The 22,722-nt window shown below is 42.0% G+C and overlaps 1 long non-coding RNA gene across 2 annotated transcripts; it reads left to right on the forward strand.

Moving 5' to 3' along the window:
- The first annotated feature begins 320 nt into the window (after positions 1-320).
- Positions 321-9,766, forward strand: LOC111651552 (uncharacterized). 2 transcript variants are annotated; one of them, XR_015436947.1, is made up of 3 exons: positions 321-1,817; positions 1,890-2,102; positions 7,970-9,766. It is a non-coding gene; the product is annotated as an uncharacterized LOC111651552 (long non-coding RNA). The 2 variants fall into 2 exon arrangements; XR_015436946.1 differs by having other exon boundaries at positions 321-2,102.
- Positions 9,767-22,722: the final 12,956 nt, after the last annotated feature.

The raw sequence follows: 22,722 nt of genomic DNA on the forward strand, positions 1-22,722 counted from the left end.
GAGAGAGAGAAAATGGGAGGCTAAGGTTATAGCCAAGCCCTCTCTTTCTCTCCATTGGTTAGAGTCCCCCTCTGTTCATTCACTGCAAAAAATGTCCATCCCGATAAGCCATTCGGTCTCGTGTTCAAATCTTAAAATGTTATTTTTTCATGAAAACACAGGAAAGAAAAAAACATGCAAGTGCAGTTTACTGAATTCCACTTGTTTCCAGTCTCAATCCGAAGCGTTTGTAGGATTTTTTGGGGGTCAATATCTTGAAATTAGACAGAGTCGCCTGTACGGGGAGATTCCTTTAAAAATGAACAGAGGATGTGTTAAAATGTAAAGTAATGCGTTTATTTGCTTTGGAAACAAGTGGACGCATCTCGCCCCGATGTAAGATTCAGTCTCCTATTTGGTAAACCCAAGATTTCCAGACTCAATAGCCCACTGAAGCGACTGATAGCTGAGGATGGATATTTTTTGCAGTGTTGCCATCTACGACTGGAGGGGCTGGGGGGCTCTGACAGGCACAATTTACATTGAGCTCGCCCCGCGCTGCTATTTACTTTGAAACCTGATTAGTATGGGCCGTCTATTGTCACCAAAAAGAGGAAGAAACCCTGGATAGAATAGCTGAAAAAGCGGGGTAAAGGCAAGGGGGGGACAAAGGTTTTACGCACGACAAATAAACCAAAAACTGTGCGCAGCGGCATAAGGGGGACTCTGGCTCAGAAATTCCCCAAAGTTTCTAAATGGTTTGTCTCGGACTAGTATCTTTATTATAGAATTAACGGGTGTCATTATTGGTTTGAAGCGGATTCATATTTTCACACGTTGTTTTGTCTTTGGCATGCGCATTGCGGTAAATCCATGTCTGTAATCGGCACAGTCTCGCTGATTAAAACTTACAATTTAGTTTAAAGGAGCTTATAAAGGGAGGAAAATGTCAATGGGGAGACTGATGCATTAAAGACAGCGTGTTATACAAACGGGATGCCGTGCCAGCGGCCGAAAATCTCTAAAAATAGACGGAGCAATAAGCAATATTCAATAATTACCGAGGTCCTGTAGTCTCCACAATCACTGAGCTGGTGTCACATTATGTCTTAATAATGACAGTAATTCAAAATCATGTGAAGTTGCTGGGAATTTGCATGGGGATTCCGGCTTTTTTGTATCAGGGTTTCTGCAGGCTTACTACCTCCACAACTCAAAAATGTCTGGATCGCGCTGCCATCTAGCGTACATTGTACAATTACAACCTCATATTAATGCATGCACAAGTCATCCAACATGAATTTTTTAAACTTAAAAGTTGATTAAAAAAATAAAATAAGCCCCAGTTTTGCGAAAGGTTTTCTCTCGCCTCTTCCGACTTTCCGGAAAGTGCGGTCTTTTGATGTAAATGATGTAGAACAAAGGCAAAAACTTTAAAAGAGCAACAACAAATACAGGCTTTACTACAACGAAAATAAATAGTCTCAAAAGTAGACTACCATTTTGATAATACTTCATTTAGATTCAACATAAAGTCAAAATGACGCGCGTAATTCCCCTTCAAAAGCGTTGTAATACACCATGTTGGAAAAGAATAACCATTCATAATACATCAAATTATTGTTTAATAAAAACAAACAAAGTGGTCGTAAGCAGATCTTTAAGCACACAGAGATATTAGCAGATATAATGGAGCGTAAATATGCAAGTGCCCCCTTTGGAAACGCATAGGAGGGATGGGTTGTTTTTTAAGTATTCAACATGAGAGCTCTCTCTCCCGTCCCTGTCTCGGACACTCCACTGAAACTCCCCGGCCATGTCTCCAGCTCTTTGAAAAGGTGAAACCAATAAGATTAAATCGGACAAAGAATTTTTTTCTGTAAGTGTATCATTAAGATTTAACTCCACAGATTGGAAAGGGGCTCCGCAGGAGAAGAGGAGAGTGAGAGTGAGAGGGACAGCGAATGGGAGCAGGGTAGAGGCTCTAATAGAAAGCTGGGAAACGGCGAGAGAAAAAGGAGAAAGTGGACAGCAGGACATTAAAAGAAGACGCACCAGCGACGGCGGTTACCAGTAGAGGAGCAGCTCTCTACCTGGATAAAACCAGCCGCAGATAAAGGCAAGTACGCTATTTATTTCTCACTTCTCCTACGCTTCACACGCATGGCTCTAAAGCGCAAAGCTACAATCTCTGTGTTACGCCACATGACCGTTAACTTCAAACCATGTAGTCGACCCCGGCAGTGTCAGAGCCCCAACTTTTTTAGTGGACGATCGCATCTTTCCTCCACATTACCGCCGATTATCGAGACTCTTCTATCCGTTTCCCAGCTGTCCTCACCGATTTGTACATCAGATAGCAGTAATGTTATAACAGGCTGCTTGTTGTGCCGCTGGACATGGGAGCTATTTTGCACGTCTCGTGCACCTCACCTGCGAGGCTATTTGTTGTTTGAACACATAGTGAAAAGATCGATAGCAGGCTGTTTGTCTCAGCGATAGTGTCACCGGATTAAGAGGCTGAACAAGGAGACCAGCCGCTGCCCATCTTTTACACTCTTTTCCAGGTGCCTGTTTAGCCACTACATACTGTCAAATGCAAAATAAATAATAGAGATTCACGCAAAAAAAAAAAAAAAAAAAAAAATCTCACGCATAGGAAAAAGAACACGTTATGTGTGAGAAAACGCTACAGTGAGTAAATGTTAGATGACATGTAATGTGATTTATCAAAGCAGAATTATTGATAGAAAGGGACTGTAATAAAAACTGACTAAAATAAATGATGCAGCAATGTAGGCCAGGTTAACTTAGGCTATTCCAGGACAAACTGCACATTAAACAGCTTTGTAAAATAACATTACATAATAACACTGACCTTAATCCTGGATGCATTAAACTCACGCTAATTAATAATTTTTGCGTGAGCCAAGTGATATTTATTTTTTCCATTTCCTATTCTTTGAGGTTTCTCCCTTTTCTTATTTGAGCAGCAAAATGTGCACGTCTCTATAATGTATTAACTTACTGAAGAATTACATCATCACATTATTATTAAACACGTCTTTCAGGTAGTGGATGTCTTTTGCGCAATACACACACTGCAATCTCATACTGGGATGAAGTGAGCTTTGAATATTAAGGTTCAATCTGACATTTTCTGTTTCTATCAAAACTTAATAATCCACGGGTGGATTATCGATGACTGCTTAAATTTCCCCTGTGTGAAAGTTTTGTCAGATACTTTATTGGTCAAATATTTATAGGGATAAAAAGCACATTTTACCAAATCTGTGACGATCAGTTAGTGATTCCACTTTTTACACGGGTACGTTGGGACCTTATGAGGCTCACGGAATGCAGCGTTTAACGCAGCTGAAACCAACAAGCAGCACTATCTGTTGGGAAAACACTGAGGTCATGAGTGCAAGCCCCCCCTCCCCAATAAAACAACAGATGACCACAAGTTCGCGTTTTGGGGGCATTTAAAATGATGCAAACAGAAGCAGAGATTTATAAATGGTCGAGCTTCTGTTTGTTATCGATTGTGTGTAATCACATCAGGATTATAACCACAGCACATAGTCAATAAGACATTGCATGGGCTTGGATTCGCTTTTCAAGGGGGCCTCTGCTCTAAACGTCTCCTGTGTACACACAAGAGTCTTATGTTTCTGGACCGCGGGACAGAGGGCCACAGACAGCTGATGCTGATCCCTGCGACTTCAACATCTGCCAGCAAAATTATTCATATGATAATTCAACAACCGAAAGCACCTTTAATGCGTGGAACTACTGAGCATCTTTACACATCTGCATGCTGGGTCCTGATCTGAATAATAATAACAGACACTGAGTAATAGTCATGTCTGGCAATAAGATGCAGCTCAAAAGCTCAAAAATAACCCCACACGTGTTGCTCTGTGCTTGTGTGTAGAATGGAGAAGTTTGTCACTGAAGTTATTTTCATTAATAATGAAGTTACTCATGATTTAGTAAGTAAACACTTCTGCGCTGCTGACAAAGCCATTACACGCCTTTGCCTGTTAAGCTATTTACTGTAGATGGTAATTTGTACTTTCTAATATGTTTTCTTTATTAATTGTCTGAGCATATAAGATCATTAACTTTAGGGCAACGTGTTTCACATTTGGTAAAAAAACAAGCTGTAGATGTAGCTACACTGTCTCACAGCATAAGTGCCACACTGACAATAAATTAAGACAATACATACGTTGTTTTACCTTGTTTTTCTTTCAACAGTATGTTTTGACTATAATTTCTTTTTACATAATGAGCTTCAGGATCATTTTCTTGCTGCATGTAACCTGGACCCTGCAGTGACATATTGATTTATGCTGTTTTAGTTGGGCAACAAAGGCAATTTTTAAAAAAATTTTTTTAATTAAGATGAAATCAAATCAGTCAAAATAAAATGACATTAAAGCTTTCGACCTGTTAGAAACAACAGTGATTTTGACGTGGTTTTAAGACTGGGACCTAAGATGCTAAAGTGGAGTTGGTGTAACTCCTATCAACACCTCTACAGCCTACACTTTAAAAAATGGCACTTGGAAAAAAAAAAAAAAAGTCTGATTTTCACGGTGCGCACTGCGCTACTCACAGAACAAACATTAACACTCTCATATTTCTGTAGCTCCAAATTTAGAAAAAAAAATCAAACTTATTCTAATGTTTGAATTGGAGGTTTTGTTGCTTTGAGTGGTTGTGTGTTGAAAAGGGAGGAGGGGTTGAGGGTTGTGTGTGTGTGTGTGTGTGTGTGTGTGTGTGTGTGTGTGTGTGTAAGTGGGGGTGCTTCTTTTTTGTCCAAATCTGATCCCCAAATTATTCTGGGGGCTCAGATTGGTGTGAAAGGGACGAGAAGGTCACTTGAAATCGCCTTTTATCCGCTGGCTTTTTTTCTATGGATCAGCAACTTTCAATAGACATAATCTAATCGCTCTTAATGGAAAGGCCATTCATGAGAAATAGTGGAAATATCGTTGAGCCTATAGTCTTCAGCCATTTAAGACCGAGGCATTTAGCAGACAACAAAAGTTCACAAAATAGCATGGCTATTAATAATTACTGGAAACTGCAAAGTGTCTCTCTAAAAACAGGCAAAGTTTACATGTCAAATTAAAACGATGCAAACAGCAGTTATAAACCAGCCAATTTCTGTTATTTCGTCATTATTTTGTGTATGATTTTTTTTAAAGTTATCTTTTAGCCCTAAAAGACTTAAACTGTAAAATTGCACTACCATGTGTATCATCCTCGCTCGTCTGTGGACATTACTGTTTATTTCCTCATTATTTTTAATATGGCCTCCCCTCTCCAGAGATTTGAGACCCTTCACTTTTAGACGTGATGTATGAAAGTCTCTTTCCAGGGTTTTTGCATCCCAGACTATAATTGAGGACAATAACTGCAATGACTTTCCCAATTAGGCTTGAGGTTGGAGTTAAGTTAGAGGGACTGTCAGTTTATGCTATGGGCAATGGCTTTATTGCTCACTAACCATCATTTCTTTAGAGCCTATGTGCTAATTACTCTGGATGGTCCCAGAGACGGAGATTATAAATCCATTAGCACTCAAACCCTCGTGGTTCCACAGTGCAAACACTGTAATTTTGCAGTACACCAAAAAACCAAACTTTAAGTACCAGAAGCTAGATGAAGGGAAACAGATTTTCAACAGCGTGTGCACTTCTTAGGGATCCACTGTGAACGGAAGCCCAGCGCATATCAATCAGCAGCTAAACTGAAACACACAGTAAACTGAGCAGAACAGAAAATGAAATGACAGGGGAAATGTTTTATCACAGAGATTTGACTGCCCATGGCTTTAGGTATAGGTTTAAAAACGACCTGTTTGCATTACTGTGTCAACTTATTGTGCCATTGTAATCAGAAATGATCAACACAAAAGGCTGTAATTTTAATATCGTGGGTTCTATTTTTATGCAAGTTTGGAAAAATCAGTTATTCGTGTTCCCGGAGTGCCTGTGAAATATCCAGGGAGAGATGCCGCCTTAAGGAATAAAGTGAATTAAAATAAGACTTAATACCTGGTTTGACTGCGTTTAAAGAAGGCAACACAAAAACCGGGACCCAAACGGGGGTGCGTGAAGGCATCTCACCCTTAAAGTAATTTATTTCAGGGAAACCGGAGGGCAAAGGTGGAATTCTTGAGAAATTCAACAAGGATAAGGGAGCTTTAGGAATTCTGCACGCAGATTACCTTTCATCCCATCCTCACATTATCCGACAACACACAGTAGAAATATAGCTCCGCGACAAAAGAGCGAGATTACCCTCCGACACAGAGGCTGTCTCTTATACACATCTGCTTCCAAAGGGTGGGGGTGGGTTGGTGGGGGGGTATGACATGGTGAAGCTCACCGTTCATAAAGTGTCCCGTCAGTGTCGAACTGGTGGACCCATGCAAAAAGAGTTTACCCACTTTTTTTTTTTTTTTGTGAAACTGACATGAATATTTATGACGTGTAAATGTAAATCAAACTAAAAATATGAAATAAGCAAAGCTGGATGAGGATATGACTCTTTCTCTTCTGGTAACTAGCAGATAATTGTTGCGCAGTTTGCTGACGCTGGGTCAGAGTTTGCCCCCCCACCCCCCCTTTTCTCTCCTCTTTTTGGTTGTTTGGTTGTTTAACTTGTGGTTTGTAACTAAATGAGTGGCATCACATCAACACTGCATTATTTTTTTCCTCCATTTTTTTCCCCCAAAACCAACACACAGCAGGGGCTTAATTAGAAATGTAGTGTAGCTGAACCATCAACATGCTGGAGCTGAAAATGACTGAGCACACTGGTGCAGTGTAGTTTACATCAGAACAGAGAAAACAGGAAAAGAAAAAAAAATTCCCCACAAACTCTCAGAGACAGTTTGAGAAAAAAACATATATATCTATTTATTAACATTTAGCAACCTTGAAAGTATTTTTGTGTCAGAAATGAATAGTAACACGAAACTGCCATTAAAGGTTTACTTTATTTTCAACACTCCTAGACAACTGTAAAATATTATTTATCATTATACTATAATATAGCACAGATAACACAGCAACTGTGTGAAATTTTAAAAAAAATTTTTTTCAGATTGATTTCTGACTAAAAACACTATTAAAGCTAACATTTAAACCAAAAGACACCCCCCCATCCCTCTTTCTCTGTCACTCACACTCACACACACACACACACACACACACACACACACACACACACACACACACACACACACACACACACACACACGACCAAAATCCTCTTGAGGTTTTGTGTATTTTCATTTGAAAGGTGTGTGTCTGGTGTTTGCGTATGAGGGCACATGTGTGTAAAAAGACAGGGAAGTGAAGGTGTGGAGGTGGCCTGTGTTTAGTGTCCAGACCTGGCAGATTGTGACCTTATCAATGTGAAACTCTTAAGATAAATTATTCATAGCACCTGTTTGATGTCTCCGGCCAAAGAATGACAAAGGTGTAAGATTTAAGATGCATCTCAAAGCCATGAATATCAGCTGCTGTGCTACCTGTCTCTTTTGTAGGGCAGAGAGAGAGGGAGGGAGGCTGCATTTTAAGCAACAAAAATGAACAATTTGTCTCCTAACAGGGGTTTGCAGAAGCGAGGGACCAGAATACAGCCACAGAGAGTAAGCGTATGATAATCTTCTCTTGCAGATGCATTAATAAAACTCAACCGTAGCTCAAGCTACCATTTTCCATGTGCAAGGTGTGGCTCCGGTCACACATTGTCTTAATGTCACATGACTCACAGGTGTCCGGTGATTATGTCGGTCACTGTGGCAGGCCACCCGCACTGTCACTGCCTGCTTTCTTTTTTTCTCTGCACTTTAATTTGAAACTTTGAAACTTTCATTTGAAAAGAAGAGTTTGTGTGAGTGACTCGGTGACGCTAACCTTGCCCTTTGTAACCAGGTTTGTGTTGTGTGTCTCCTCGCAGGCAGAGAGCGACGTGGCGGCCAGGAAACACAGGGGGACGTGTCGGTGTGGTGCAAGGACTGACACTGGGATGAGATGTAATTTACGGCGAGAGCTGTTTGATTATAGGGCAGTGACGGTGATACCACTGCTTAGTATGAGTGTTGGGATCACTTGGCATGACAGCCCTGTTGTGACAACCTAGATGTGCTTAATCATACATGTGGTAAATACAACATTAAAGGTAAATTAATAGCCACTGTCAGAATAGATTTTAAGAGACTAAGGTCAGATTTTGTTTTATCTTTAGCTACATCACTTGACTGTGTTTATCAAATATGAGTCCAAGCTTTTTACTCAGAAAGGAATCCTGGAGCTTAAATTCTTTTTCAATGATTTTTTTTCCCCCTTTCTTTTGGAAAAAGACCATAGCACGCATTTTGGGAAACTGGCAGCTTTTCTTTTCATAGCAAAAGGTCAACATAACAGTAACTCAGTAACAGTATTAATAAAACAAATACGACTAGGATGGATCTTCATGATGATATATACAGATGTACTGCGCATGAGCTTGAATCATGTGAGAGAGAGCGCTGAAGGAGCGCAAAGGGGAGACACTCACAGACACTCTCACACGTTTGTGTGTTTACTCCTCTGTGTGTGTGTGTGTGTGTGTGTGTGTGTGTGTGAGATAGCCAAGTCAGTTTCCCTCAGATGTTCCCTTTGACCTTTGACCCAAGAGTTGGGGTCAAGCCCTGACAAATGAGATGGTCGAGTTCTGGCCAGAACTGCAAACATTCCACAACAATCTCCTGTCCTCCTCCCCTCTGCTCATATCCGTCTTTCCTCACCCTTTTCACTCCTCTCTCTGTGACTCTTACAAGACTTACAGAGAGTCAGAGAAAGTTCTCATCGCACACAAACATGTTTTTATTGTATTTGCTGTGGGAATCTTAAAAGCACACACCCTTCAAATTAAAAATTACAGCACTGGGTTAAATTTAATATCCCCGACATCTGCCTTGTTTACAGAGGGAGAGAAAACAAAAGAGTATGATCTTAGAAGAGAAGCCGTGTTAAAGATTTGGATATTACATCCCTGTACGTTGAAAAGCACACTGTGCGTGTTTGGAAAGCTTGTCAGTGATGTCAAGGATGAGAAATGTTGCAGGGTGGTTTTTTACACACGCTGCTGGCTCTAGCATTTCCGGCAACATTTCTCACTCTGCCTCCCTCACACCATCCGCTCTGCTGCAATATCCCCACATTTTTCCATCCTTTCACTTCTTCCCCTACCCTCCCTTTCTCCCTCCCCGCTCGCCGTCTCTCTGCTCTCTGACCGCTCTTGCTCCCTTTACCTCCACCCACTATTTTCTCAGATTTTCTAACATGCCATTCCAAAGAATGTTACCACCTGTGTTTTTAGGGGGGAAAAAAGGGGGCTATTGGTTATCCTCTATGGGAAGCTGTTTAAGGTAAGTGGCACCACCTATTACAATGACATGGCAAATAATGGCTCCGGTTGTTGTGTTTCTGTATGAACTTTTTTTTTTTTTCATGCAATGACCCCTGGCTTCCTAAGCATCACCACCCTCCATCAGAGCTCTAGCTACAAGTCACTGCCGTAAAAACACACGCAGTCACTATCAATGAATGTCAGTAGAGCAGCCACAGTGCCACAAAGGAGCCTGGAGACCAACAAAGCCGACTGATACAGTAACACTGAGTGGATCAAGCTCTTGAACTTGCTTTCATAATGATGTAATATTACTAAAAGGCAATGCAACACAGCAAAGACCTTAATAAAAACACATCAATCCCGATATGTGCGTATGTGTTGTTTTTTTTCCCCCCTCTCCTCACTCCCAGTTGAATTGTGATATCATTTGATGTTGGCTGTTATGTGATTCATCGGAGGGTACAGCTGCTTCACATGGATCTTGGCCTGGGCTGGACTGTTTTCCTCACAGGGCATCTAATCACATGACTCAGTCACATGGATGGATCTGAGCTCTAATAGGCCGTGCACTGGCGCATCACTGTGGCGAATCTGGGTGCATGTATACAGCTCTCCGCTGTGAATAGCAAAATGGTGGGCTGTGCTTTAGGCGAGAGGGCAGTGAGCTTCCTGTATGTCTGTGGGTGGGGACACCTGGATCTTAGTCTGTTGATATGATGATCTACAATGCAAAAATAATATGTCGTCATAAGGACACTGCACATAGCTCTGAAGCGGAAGTGAAACAATGCAGTGCCACATAACAAGGTTGCGGCTGGGAATGGTAAGAAAAGAGGAATCACTGCGGGGTTCTAGCGTCTTCCTGATACCTCCCTCGTTCTCCCCCTCCACCTCATGGCCCCTGTTTCTCCCTCCCCTTTTTTCACATCGCAGTTATGTCCACGCATTAATGACATATTTGCCACCTGTATAAAGCTCTCCTATCACTCTCACCATCGGCCACCGGCCTGGTGGGGTTAAACCAGACAGCAAGTCACAGGGAACAGGGAAAATATATGTAGGCATATGTGTGTAATCATAGCCATGTCCATGGTGCAGTTCAGCTGATTGTGTTTACGTCCCTCTCCTCCTCCTCCTGCTCTGTATGTCCACAGGCACCTCAAGGATGTAAAGGAAGGGCTCAGAGCCACTTGATTCCCTGCCACCACCCACCGTTACCCCAGTGCTACCGTAGCATGGATGTCTGCCCCTGTCCCCCAGGGCCTTAGCGCTGCTCTCCCCCACCCCTCCTCAACCAGCACGCACCCACCAACCCAGTCCCCCGACCCCCAATCCCTCCACCTCCCTGCCTCGCTCCCTGATTCAGTGTGTAAAAGCGCCCCCTGAATGATGGATTACTGTGTCACCGCAGCCTGCGAAGGATTAATTTGTTTCATTGATTTCTCTTTAGGCAGAATGCCAGCGTCTGCCGCTTCCCACCTTTTCCCCAAGACTCGCAGCTGTAATAGACGGTAATGGCCTAAGACAAATCAACCCGTTTCTTGTAAAAATAGCACCAAATAACCCTCCCCACCCTCCAGCCTGCACTCTACTCACGAGCACATCGGGGGGTGGCACGATGGTGGTGGGGGGGTGTTTGATTCATCCTCATCCTCCATCTCTATCTGGCTATCCTTCCATACCACCGTCACTCCTTATCCCGTGCTGAGCCAGAGGAGACCATCCAGTCACTCTAACAAAGCCATAAGTCTGCCGTACTTACAGGCTCCCTCTCAGGCCTCACAATGGATGGGTAATGACAGCGTTGTCTGGAGGGGGCTGTGGGAGTTGGGCCATTCTCTCCAGTAATGGAAGCAGTTACTGCCATTCCCTACACACCTGCAGGAACAGCTAACTGTTAACCACCGTGATCTATGGCAAGGCCTTACCGCAGTCGGCTAAGGTTGAAGTGTTGTACTGACACCGGTGAATTAGGGCATGTCTGCACAACACATCTTTCTGTCTTTGCTACGGTGCATGAAGTTATCCTAGTGTAAGTTAAAAGCTGTGGAAAAGCATTGGGGTTATTTATAAACAAATCTGTACCAATGAATAAGTGTTGGTACAGCTCTCAGCACTGCAGACTGACAATCCAGCATTCCTGACATTCACTGATTTAACGCAGACATAAGATGCTGCCACATCTTTACTAGCCTGTCACTGCTTTGAACGATGGGAAACCCAAACTGCCTGTAACATTAAGCACACCACTACAGGCCGACTGTCCTCCAATGCTTTCCAATCCCACAGAGATTTATGAGCAGAACCAGATCCATTAATCCATTGTTGATTTGCTGTGGCTGCCCTGCAGGGCTTTTGGGATCAGATATCATACAGTGCTGAAACTCACCCCGTTGTGCAGCGTGGTAGACTGTAACACCCTGACCGTTGCTACAAATCCTGCACCAAGGATTCAGAAATTAAATACAAGTCAGTGCTGTTCAATTTTTTTTTTTTTCAATTCACGGCACATTTAAAACTGCTGCATGTCCACGACCAGCCTCATTCACTCACACTCTGACAGATAGGTGAACTTTTGACACAAAGCACTGTCACTTACATTAAAAACTAGTATATGAAACAGAGTGACAACCCATAGAGGGCTCAGTATGAGTGAATTAGAGCTGGTACACAATGTGATAATGACCCAGGCTGCAGGGAAATCTCATCAGCTCCCTGCAATCAATTTAACAGTGTTTACAAAGCCATGGGCTGAGGTTCGTGCTTGGGGAGACAGGAGTGGTCACCTGGTGTTCCACTAGATCCCCCTGCTAAGCTGGCCTCTCCTGGGTAAACCTCCACAAAGCCCCCTCTTGTTGGACACCACCAGGTCCTTCAAATACTCCTCTCAGACAGAGGATTAGGTAATCTCACCATGATACTGTCTTTTTCTCCATTTCTATCATTTTTTCCTCTCTCTTTGTCACTCTCTCTCTCTCTCTCTCTCTCTCTACCCGTCCATCCTCATACATTACATCCTCCCTCCTGCTCTCTCTCTGGACTGTTGAAGTGCTTGTTCTACTCGGGGCACATCTATCCTCAGGGGTCCTTACGTTCTTAAGTGCCTCCAGAAAAGGTTAGTTGGCAGGTAATTGTCCAGCTGTGGTCGGGCTTATCTTAATTGTGGGTGCTTCAGTGCAAACTACACCTCCTTTGATGAAGAGACTTATGTGGAATAAAAGGGGAAGATTGGAGAAAGAGACGAGACAGGGATTTATCGCTCTGAAGTGTATTTGATATTTTTCCTTTGGTTGTTTTTACTTTGCACTTTGGCAATGAACAGTATATGAGTATTTCTGTAATTTGTAAATTCTATTTTTGAAAACATATTTTGATAGGACATATTATTTCTTATTACATATTTTTGTGTCTTCATCATCCATTTTTACTAAACGTCTTTCCTGTGCATCATTGGATAGTTTTCATTATAACAAACATGAATATGTGTTTTGACTGTTGATCCTACTCACAAGCAATGCTGACCTCATGGTGTTAAAATCCATATGACTAGATCTTTGGCCATTCTAAATCTATACTTCTATTAGCCACCTGATCATATATATATATATATATATATATATATATATATCCATGTCAATAGGAAGCTTTAGGGGGGTTAGTGTTTGCATTGCCCCAGTCAAAGGTCATGACTGACCAATAAAATATTTCCAGAGCAACATCAATAACTCCGACATGCAGACTAATACAGTATGGGATTGTGGGTAGGGGGAGGAAACATGTGGTGCTTGCTTCGAGCAGAATGGATGAACAAGAGGCCAAAAGGTTACTGGACAGACTTCGGCCCCCTGCCCCTGCACCCTCTCATATGAGCATTTGATAGCGACAGGCGCAATTATAAAGGTATACTTCAGACAGGTCAAATGGGAGAGGGCAAAGTGCAGAACCTTTAAAGCACTGGCTGGAGTCAAAGGTTAGGATGGACATAGGACATCATAGAGTGCCGCTGGGCAAGGGGTAATGGAATCAGAGCTGTAAAGAAGCAGCCTGACGAGAAGGCAAAACGGGATGAATATCTTTACTTCATTTATATGATTATTTTCACAGACCGAGAAAATTACATGAGCTGCTCATGATCAGAATCTCAAATAATGACATTCAATGCTGTTGGGCTTGACTACAGTAACGACTTGTTTGATGTGTTTGTGTTGTGTATTTGTATACTGTATGTGGTCCGTGGAACCATCAGGTCTCATGGCTATTAAATATGAATAGCCCAAGGTCAGGGAGGGTCGTGGCATGCATTTAGCACCAGTGACCAATACCAAATGTAAAGGTCAAAGTGGAATTGCCCGAGTCTGAGCCATACGACGTTTCCTTGTCCACATTTATGCATCCCATCGGCAGTGATTTATGGAGGGAGATAAGCGTACGGATGGGAAGAAAACACTCTCTTTCTCCTATCCCGTCAGACTCTGTAAATATACTACTCACTCATATCAATCATCATGTCACAGTGAATCGCCACTGTATGCTTCCCGCTCAAATTAAAAACTGTCTTTGTCTTGCTCTGCCTTCTCCCTCCAGCTCTGGGGAACACACTGGCGGTATTGTTGCCATTTCACAAGCTTTATATTAGCATTTCAAACAGCTGTGGTACAAAAGTAGTGAGTATGTTCAAAGTCAGTGGAATCCTTTAGTTATGCGCCATCTTCTATGGATAGATTCCATACTATATCAATCACACACTATAGAAGTAAGGTCCTCAATTGATCTTGAAAATACTGAGGAGGAAATGATATGTATTTTTTTTGTTAAATTCTATTATGTGAAGAAAATGCATTTTTAAAAAGGTTTTATGCTTATAAAACAAATCACTGCCGATTAAGATCAATTTTCCCTCTTCTGTCCTCTGCAAGACTGAATTCCTGTTCTGCAGCCAGACGGGCTGTTCAGCATTTTGCAGGAGCAGCCGCTCTGGGGGGGCCTTGGCTGGGCCAGCGATTAACTCTATATCCCGGCTTTTAGATTTTTGTAGGCCTCTTGAACATGAACATGTTCCCCATGTCCCTTTGGTTCCTTAAATGTGAAAACCAGCCCGTCACTGGTGCACCACAGCCTTTGCGAACTACCCCCAAGTGGTTCAGAATCCAGCCAGAGAAAAGTCCAAAAAGAAAACATGCATTTGAACTGCCAGCCAAAGCGGAAACATGGTCTAGTAAGCTGCTTTTTAACCTGAACCATAAAGACCTATTTTCCTTTCCTCCAATAGTAATAAATTTGCTCTTTTCCTTTATTACACGTTATGTTTTTCCATGGTAAGATCAAAGGGTGATAATTCGCGACACCATAGGTACCAGTGTAAATTACCTGACACTTTCTGTTTAGTTCTCCATTAGTCTGTATTCCAGCTTGCATTCAACTTGAATACGACAAAAACCTCTTTAACACCACGAAAGCTGCAGTAGCCAACGTGCAGAATGTTTTTCCTCGGAAATCATATCAATTTCATTGCACTGACTGTAGAGGTCAGCTTTGAGGATCAGATTCTTACCATTTTAATACCAACAATGACATTTCCCTCCACACCAGCCGTTACACCATCTATCCTTCCCCTCCCTGTGAGAACAACAGTTCTAAAGGCCGTTTATATACAGGACAAGTTCTCTACGATCTGTCACATTCATCTCTATTTCCCATTCACCATGGGGCATTTGAATCACATCAGAATCTATTACCACCATGCAGATTCAGCCCCCGCCAACAATACAAATCATGATAAGATGGTGCAGTGACTCCATAAACACCCTTGCTTATATATCACATCATACGAGCTGGGCTGGATAGCAGATCCTACTTGTCATCCCTATGTGATCGTCTATTTATATGGATGGGCTAAATGCATGGATATCATTACATCTCTGTCTATCTTTAACCTGTGTCTGTTACTATCCCATTCAAACAATAGATATAAATAGTTTGTGTATGCGTGTGTGTGTCTGTGTGTGTGTGTGCGTGCGTGTTTATCTGTGGGAGCATCCATCACTCAGCGGTAGGAGTTCCAACTCAGCTGCTTGTGAGGAGAGATTTATGCTGTAATGCATCAAATCAACAGACCTTTACAGTAAAATATGATTTTATCAATAGGCCTGATCAATAGTGCATGCAAGACGCTGTGTAATTATTACAGAGGTCCGTATCAATAAAACTGTCACGCATGACCTCCCGCCAAACGCTATGGAGCCGGGAGTCACAGACAGTCGAAGAAAGGTTTGTGTCGTGGCCCTGAGATATTTGATTACCTGTACATAAGGCCATATCTCTGATGTACTGTAACTTATCACCACATGCCGGCCTGAGATGAGATTCAGGCAAGGAAAGTTTTACCAGCATCTACACCAACACCTTTAAAACTATATTTACATGACGTGTTTTACTGACCAATTAATAGTTTCATTGTCAGTGAATTGTGTTTCCTTGCACCTCTGCAGACATTAGAGATTATAAATGATAGAGACGCAGATGACTGTCTTTACCGGAGTGAGGATCATTTGTCCTGAAGCAAGGCAATCCAAGAGTGGAAGAAAGACTGTCAAAAAGAGCTTTGAATTACACTGTGGTGGGAGCACTCTGCATTAACACACACACACACACACACACACACACACACACACACACACACACAGTACACCAGAGAGAGAGAGCGTGAGGCAGGGACCAATGAGGCAGTTTATATCGGGATTTTGTTTCACAGCCACGGCCTCCTGGGAGAGAGGGGTCTGCCAATAACACTTAAGAGACAGAGCAGGAAAAGTAAGTGCTTTTATTACAGCTCATCACTCATGTAATTTCTGGCAGCATTTGTGATTACAGATCAAGTGATTGACTAACTACACATTCGGCGGCTGAGTTATGAACCGGGTGCCTACCATTCCAGCCCCGGCAGATTCTCCATGTCAGCTGTAACTCATCCTCTCTCAGGGTGCTAAATCAAAGAGCACACTGCGGCCGGAAGAGTTAAATAATAGCTTGAGCTTTATTGTAAATCTGTCAGAAATTAAACCTGCACAGACGTCGTCTTGGCCCTGATGTTGTACTGCATGGGGTGAAGACGCTGGATGGAGGGGATCAATACAGGCCCCGATGGAAGTATTGATGGATGACAGATGAAGTTGGTGTGTATGCGTGCGTGTGTTTGTGTACTGGTGTGTATATGTGTGTGTAAGGGGTAGGATTGAATCACCCCGGGGTTAGGTAGAGAGCACGGCTCAGGGTGTTTAATCGACAGATCTCACCTTGAATCGATTGGCAGGAGTCTCGCAGGGCAAAGACGTGATACACACAACCAACACTTACTCACACGCTCCAACACAAACCGTGGGGAGTGTAAGAGACGATGGGGTGGGATGAGGATGGATGTCTCAATGCCATCAGTACTGTATGGCTGTATGTAGTCAGTGTTGAGTTTGTTGCTGACAAAAGCAGATCTAAGACTCAATTCAAAAGCACTTATTATTTTAGTGATCATTTTCCAGGAGTAGCAATTCAGTATTCTTTTAAATACCTTTGCTTAGGTTCACATAATTAACATTAGTATCCTTCTCTTTCCTTTAGAAACTGGGATAAAAGTAATAAATAGCTTTGGCGTGTATATGTATTCTTTGTCCAACTTAACTGACAACACTGTGATGAAAGTAAAACAGGAACAATAAAATATCCAATCGATATGTCAACATAACTCATAAGTTGAAAACTTCATACAATGATTTATCAACGTAAAATCAGCTCTTAATGTGGTAAAATACTTATTGTTATTATATTGCTATCATTAGTAGTACTAGTAGCAGTATTAATTTTGATATTAATATTACAAAGAATTCATTCAACTTTTATTTGTTTACATTTCAGAGTGATTAATCTAAACCAGCACTGTTAATATGTTACACAGCACCAAGTTATTAACAAAAAGGTCCTTTCTGTTAAATGTAAATAATGAAAAAAAAAAACATTATATGTGCTACTTAAAATGGAAGAGGAATTACCATGTGGTTGTGGTTGACACTGTGGCAAAGAAGCAGTTTGTGTACAGTGCAAGACTAATGAGGGACGTCTCTCTAAGAAACATGAAGAACAAAACACAGCAAAGAGCAAAGCAAACTCAAAGGGAGCTCTGTTTCCTGTAATGATCCTACTTACTTAGAGAAACCTCATCATATAGCATTATCTCCACAACAAATCAATTTCCTCACACTCAAAAGAGCCATAGTAGCATGCACATGTGACTCATACTGCAGAAACGGGCAGCCATGAAAACACTCCACCGTGAAATGTCTTACAAGAGGCCAAGATCTGAGAGGGCGTTATGTCTTTAATAAACAACATACTGTAAGTATTAAAATGAATGTGGCTCGGTAGTGTGCAGGGTTTCCAAAAAAGAAAAAAAAAAAAACTCAGCCCTCTCAAGTTCTGTTGACATGTTGAAATGTGGTGATTCAAGGATTCTGCATCTCCTACACGCAGCTTTGACTGTAAGACAAAAGTCTAATGCTTTCAGATGAGGTTAGGGTTCATGAGTGTCATTGACTGAGTTGGTTTGTAAGAGGAGCATATTTGCCAAATCACAGTGTGGGGTAAAGTGGAGCCCTTTAATGCTGATCTGGAGTCTGTTTTGGAGAGCTCTTGCAGTGCAAAAGAGGCTGTTTGTCAGTCACCTTGGAGCCAAAAGTATTTAGCTTTGTATGTGGTCTCCAGAAAAAACATTATTTAGTAGATAATAGAGTGCACATTCTCTCTCCATAGCCAGTCATTTTCAGGGACTGTTGGGAAAAAATGCTAATGACTTTATGGATGAGTTGTGTATTATATCTGGGGGGTTGTACAATAAATATATTTTGATTTCATGTAGTTGACATAAACTGACATAAAAGGGTAAATATATACATTTCAAGCATTAAAACAACAGGTAAATATTAAGGGTCCACTGGTGGACAGACCTGGTCTGTGGATTTTTATAGATTATTCCAAGAAGTGTTAAAGGAAGAAACCACTCTTCTGTGTGTAGGACAGTACCTGGATGTTTCAGATGAGGAACGAGTTGGAGAAAGAGAGGCTTCGACTTGCTGGAAGGAAGGGGACATCTGAATTTGTTGTCCAGGGGTCAGACGGGGAGAAGAATTGTAAATGGGAGACTCAATTTTAGTGTGTAGTCTTGTTTTTGAATGGTGACAAGAGGCTGCCCTCTGAGCCCCAGAACCTGTACATCTCTCAGGAGGTCTGGGTTTGTGCCTGAGCTTGGGATTCTGCACAACGTTGCTATCACTCCTGGATTTTTGGAGCAGTTCAGTCAGATGTGTAGATCTCTCCTGAAAAGACAAAGACATATGAAAAAAAACAAGAATAAATGTGAAAACAGCCTGTTTTTGTACTCACAATTTGCTTAGTTACTGGGGAAATTACTTGATGCTATCCTATAATATAAAAAAAAAAACAAAAATGACCGAAAACTACACAATATGTCAACATTCTTTTTTTCTAAGGAATGTATAGGCTTTTTAACTTCATTGTTAACGACTTAATGTTTGTATGTTAGTGTTCGTGCAGCAGTCCACTACTAAAGTTACACCTCAAGCCTGCCAACCACTTAATGTATACTTTCTTCTTTAATCTCAGCCAAAGTGATTCAGTGCTGCCTCTCAGAGTTCAAAACCACTTACTGTAGCTCTCTTGGACATTATAGTAAGTATAAAGAATAAGGGGTTGAGGGCCAGCAGCCCTGTGATGTTGCCAGGTCATCCCGATGTTTCCATTCACTCTCTTACTGTCAACAGTCTAATAAAAGTAAAAATGATGTTTGGATTGTACTCACTGAGACTAAACAGGGAAAGTAAAAGAAGTTTAATATGTGCAAACCTGGAAGTTTGTTTGCCTTTGAAGACATATGCAGCTGGATCGTTCAGATTTGTTCTTTGTGATAATCACATTAACACTCACCTCTTGAGCCTCAGCTAAAGCTCTGCTATGAGCTTGTTGTCCCATCAGTAGACGGGGCAGGGTGCTGGCAGTGGGTCTGCATTGCTCTCCCTCTGACCTAGGTAAAAGATGTAAAGTGGTGAAGACCACGTCTCTGCTTGTTCGGCTTCTGAGTGGTTCTTTCCTCAACTCCAGGGGCCCTGCTGTTCTGCAACCTCTCCCTCTCCCCTCCTGGTCAGATGTGATTGATGAGTGGCCATTTCCTCTCCTGTCCATCCCCGTTGCAGACCTGGCAATGGCAAACGCTGAATCATGTAACGCTCCATCTCCCTCATCTTTGTTTGGTCTTTCTTTGCGTTTTTTTTCCTCCTCTGCACTCTCACTTTCTTCATCTTTCTCCTGCTCCTCAGAGCCCTCTGGTCTCTCCAGTTTGAGATCCCGAATCCTGTGCTTGAAGTCCTGCCAGGAGGATACACAATATCTATTTAGGTTGTTCCTATTGTGACACAAGTATCCTAAATGCACAGTCAAATGACTTTTGTAGCAAAACAGACAACCTGTCAAAGTAGGTGTTTAGCTGTATCAAATGATATGATTTGTCGTAACTGCAACGACTTAAATTATTAACTCAAAACTGATTTGCTTAAATTAGAATTTGAGATCCTTTGCTTTCCCAAAAAAGCTTAATAAAAATTCATGCAACATTCATGCTCACAGTGACTTTTATATTTCATAAACAGTGTGATAATGCAGCAAAACAGGCATTACTGTAGCATTACACCAATGTAGTTCAGTAGTGATTTTTTAAAGTATATTTTTTTGGCTTTTTTATGCCTTTATTCGATAGTACAGTAGAGAGACAGGAAATGGGGAGGCAGAGAGAGGGGGAATGACATGCAGCAAAGGCCGTCCGATGCGGGACTGGAAGCGGGGCCAACTGCAGCAAGGACTGTAGCCTCTACACATGGGGTGCCTGCTTAGACCACTACGCCACACGACGCCCCACAATTTGAAATTTAGTAATTACATTTACATTACAGTTAGTAATCACAGTTAGGCTCCATTACTTTAACAATTTAAGGGTTTGCTTGTTGGCTGTCCTACCAGGAGTTTGATGGAAGCCTGATATCACTTTCCTCTCATTGCATTCAGTGGAGATACCGGTGCAGGATGTGATAGCTTGATGCAGAGACGGGAGGTGAGAAATGAGCCTCCCAGTAGCAAAAAAAATGACTTTCCATAACTTGAAATGCGCATCCTGGTAACTCCCAAAATTTTTATTTATGTTGTACATTCTTAGTTGCCTTGCCAATGTTTACCACTGGCAAGCCCAAATGCAGCTAATTAACTTGGTTTTGTGAGTTAGAGACTTGGTTGAGAGGTTGGAGATGTTGTTAAACCACGTTGTCTCATTTTCTACTTCCACATACAAATACAGACAATACAATGTACAGTATGAGTGTGGAGGCTTTGAGTGTTTTTAAAGGGATCATTGACAGAGCTGCGCTGAGGAACAAAAGTAATATAACAAGTAATGTAACTAGTTGCTTTTGCTGTTGAGTGATTAGTAACTAAAACTGGGCCAAGGTATTTCTGATTGAAGTGTATGTGCAGCAGTCAGACTTCGGTTACGTATGCATATACATGTGTGTGCTGCATATCTGCCTGTGTGTGCGTGGAGATGAGAGAATTTGGTAAAGTTGTCTTCACCATTGCACAGTATAATTCTAATTGGCTTTATTAGGGGGCTTAAATCTAATACCAGCTCTGTGCGCTGCCTTAGGCTCTATGTGTGTGTGTGTGTGTGTGTGTGTGTGTGTGTGTGTGTTGTGTGTGTGTGTGTGTGTACCTCTTTTTGATGTTTATGACTTACCATATCTCTCACAGAATGTTCTGTATGTAACAGACATGAGTAGATGGACAAACACAACTCTACCACAGCTATAAAACTAGAATACCTCCTCAGCCTCAGCCTGGTGCGGCACGTCTCTCGAGTCTGAGAGCAGAGCCCCAGTCAATAGGCAAATACAGAATTTAGAGGTTCAAGTTCAATGAAGCAGCAGCACTGTAGCACCAGATGTAATGATACAGACTTAAGGCAAAAGAAAAGCTGCATGAAACTGCACCGCAACATTTGACCCCATTTAAAAACTTGATACCAATTAGAGAGTTCTGAGTGTAAATTATTTAAGAGATCTCTCTCGCTGAACACACACAAATATTTTTTATGGGCATGCACGCATGCATGCATGAATGTGCATGTGCACTGACACAATCTCACACATTAACCTATGAACATATACACCCATTCCTGTGCACACACGCACGCACGCACACACAGACACGCACACACACACACACACACACACACACACACGCGCACACACACACACACACACACACGCGCACACACAGATTCCACCATGCTCTGGAAACAGACTTCTTAATGAAGCCTTCCCCAAGTGAAAGTAGAGCAGGAATACATACTGGCCCATTTCTGCCTTCAGTTCACCCTCCTCTCCTCGCGCTCTCTCTCCCCCTCACCTTCTCCACATCATTTGTTTTATTCATGTTTCGTTGTCTTTCTCTTTTGTCTCAATGAGTTAAATCACAACCCCTAATTTATGGCTACAGGCAAAGACACTTCCACAAACAAACTGGCTGATGAGAGTGGATGACTGAAAACATACGCGCAGAGTGGTGTGTGTAAATCTTAAAATGTCTGTTACTGTCTTTTTATCTGTGGTTATTTACATAAGAAATGACAACGTGTGTATAAGAATGGCTGTGATGCAAAATGAAAAAGGCTGTGCACTGGAGGAGAGGGGAAGTGTGTGTGTGTGTGTGTGTGTGTGAGAGAGAGAGAGAGAGAGGGGGAGAGAGAGAGTAAATCCAGTGACATTGAGTGGGGAGCACTCAGGTGTGGTGAGAGGATTATACAAAACCCTGAGTATGAATGACAGTAAACACCTGAATGACAGAGAGATGGGGAGGGGCGGGAGCTTGAGAGTTTTTGTGTGTGTGTGTGTGTGTGTGTGTGTGTGTGTGTGTTTGTGTGGCTCTGGGTGACAATTTAGTGGTCCTCACTGATATTCTGAGAGGTGAGTGAATATATTTACTTCTTAATGTTTTGAGGGTTGTGCTGTTTACCCAAGTGCAACTTGTTATACTGTATCACTCGCTACTGATATGTTCATTTACAGCATGTAAAAAGAAACTGGAAAAAATGAATGAAAGAGGGTTTGAGAAGCAAACAATGGGTGCGTGGGAATGAGGATATCAACAAGGCAGGCAGGGAGTGTGGAAGAGGAAGATATCAATCAGGAGCAATCCACTGCAAGAGTTAGGGAGCTG

The sequence above is a fragment of the Seriola lalandi genome, unplaced genomic scaffold (genome assembly GCF_002814215.2).
Source record: "Seriola lalandi dorsalis isolate HSWRI2012SDOR001 ecotype SW California unplaced genomic scaffold, Sedor1 jcf7180002053690, whole genome shotgun sequence".
In the NCBI taxonomy this organism is placed as follows: domain Eukaryota; kingdom Metazoa; phylum Chordata; class Actinopteri; order Carangiformes; family Carangidae; genus Seriola; species Seriola lalandi.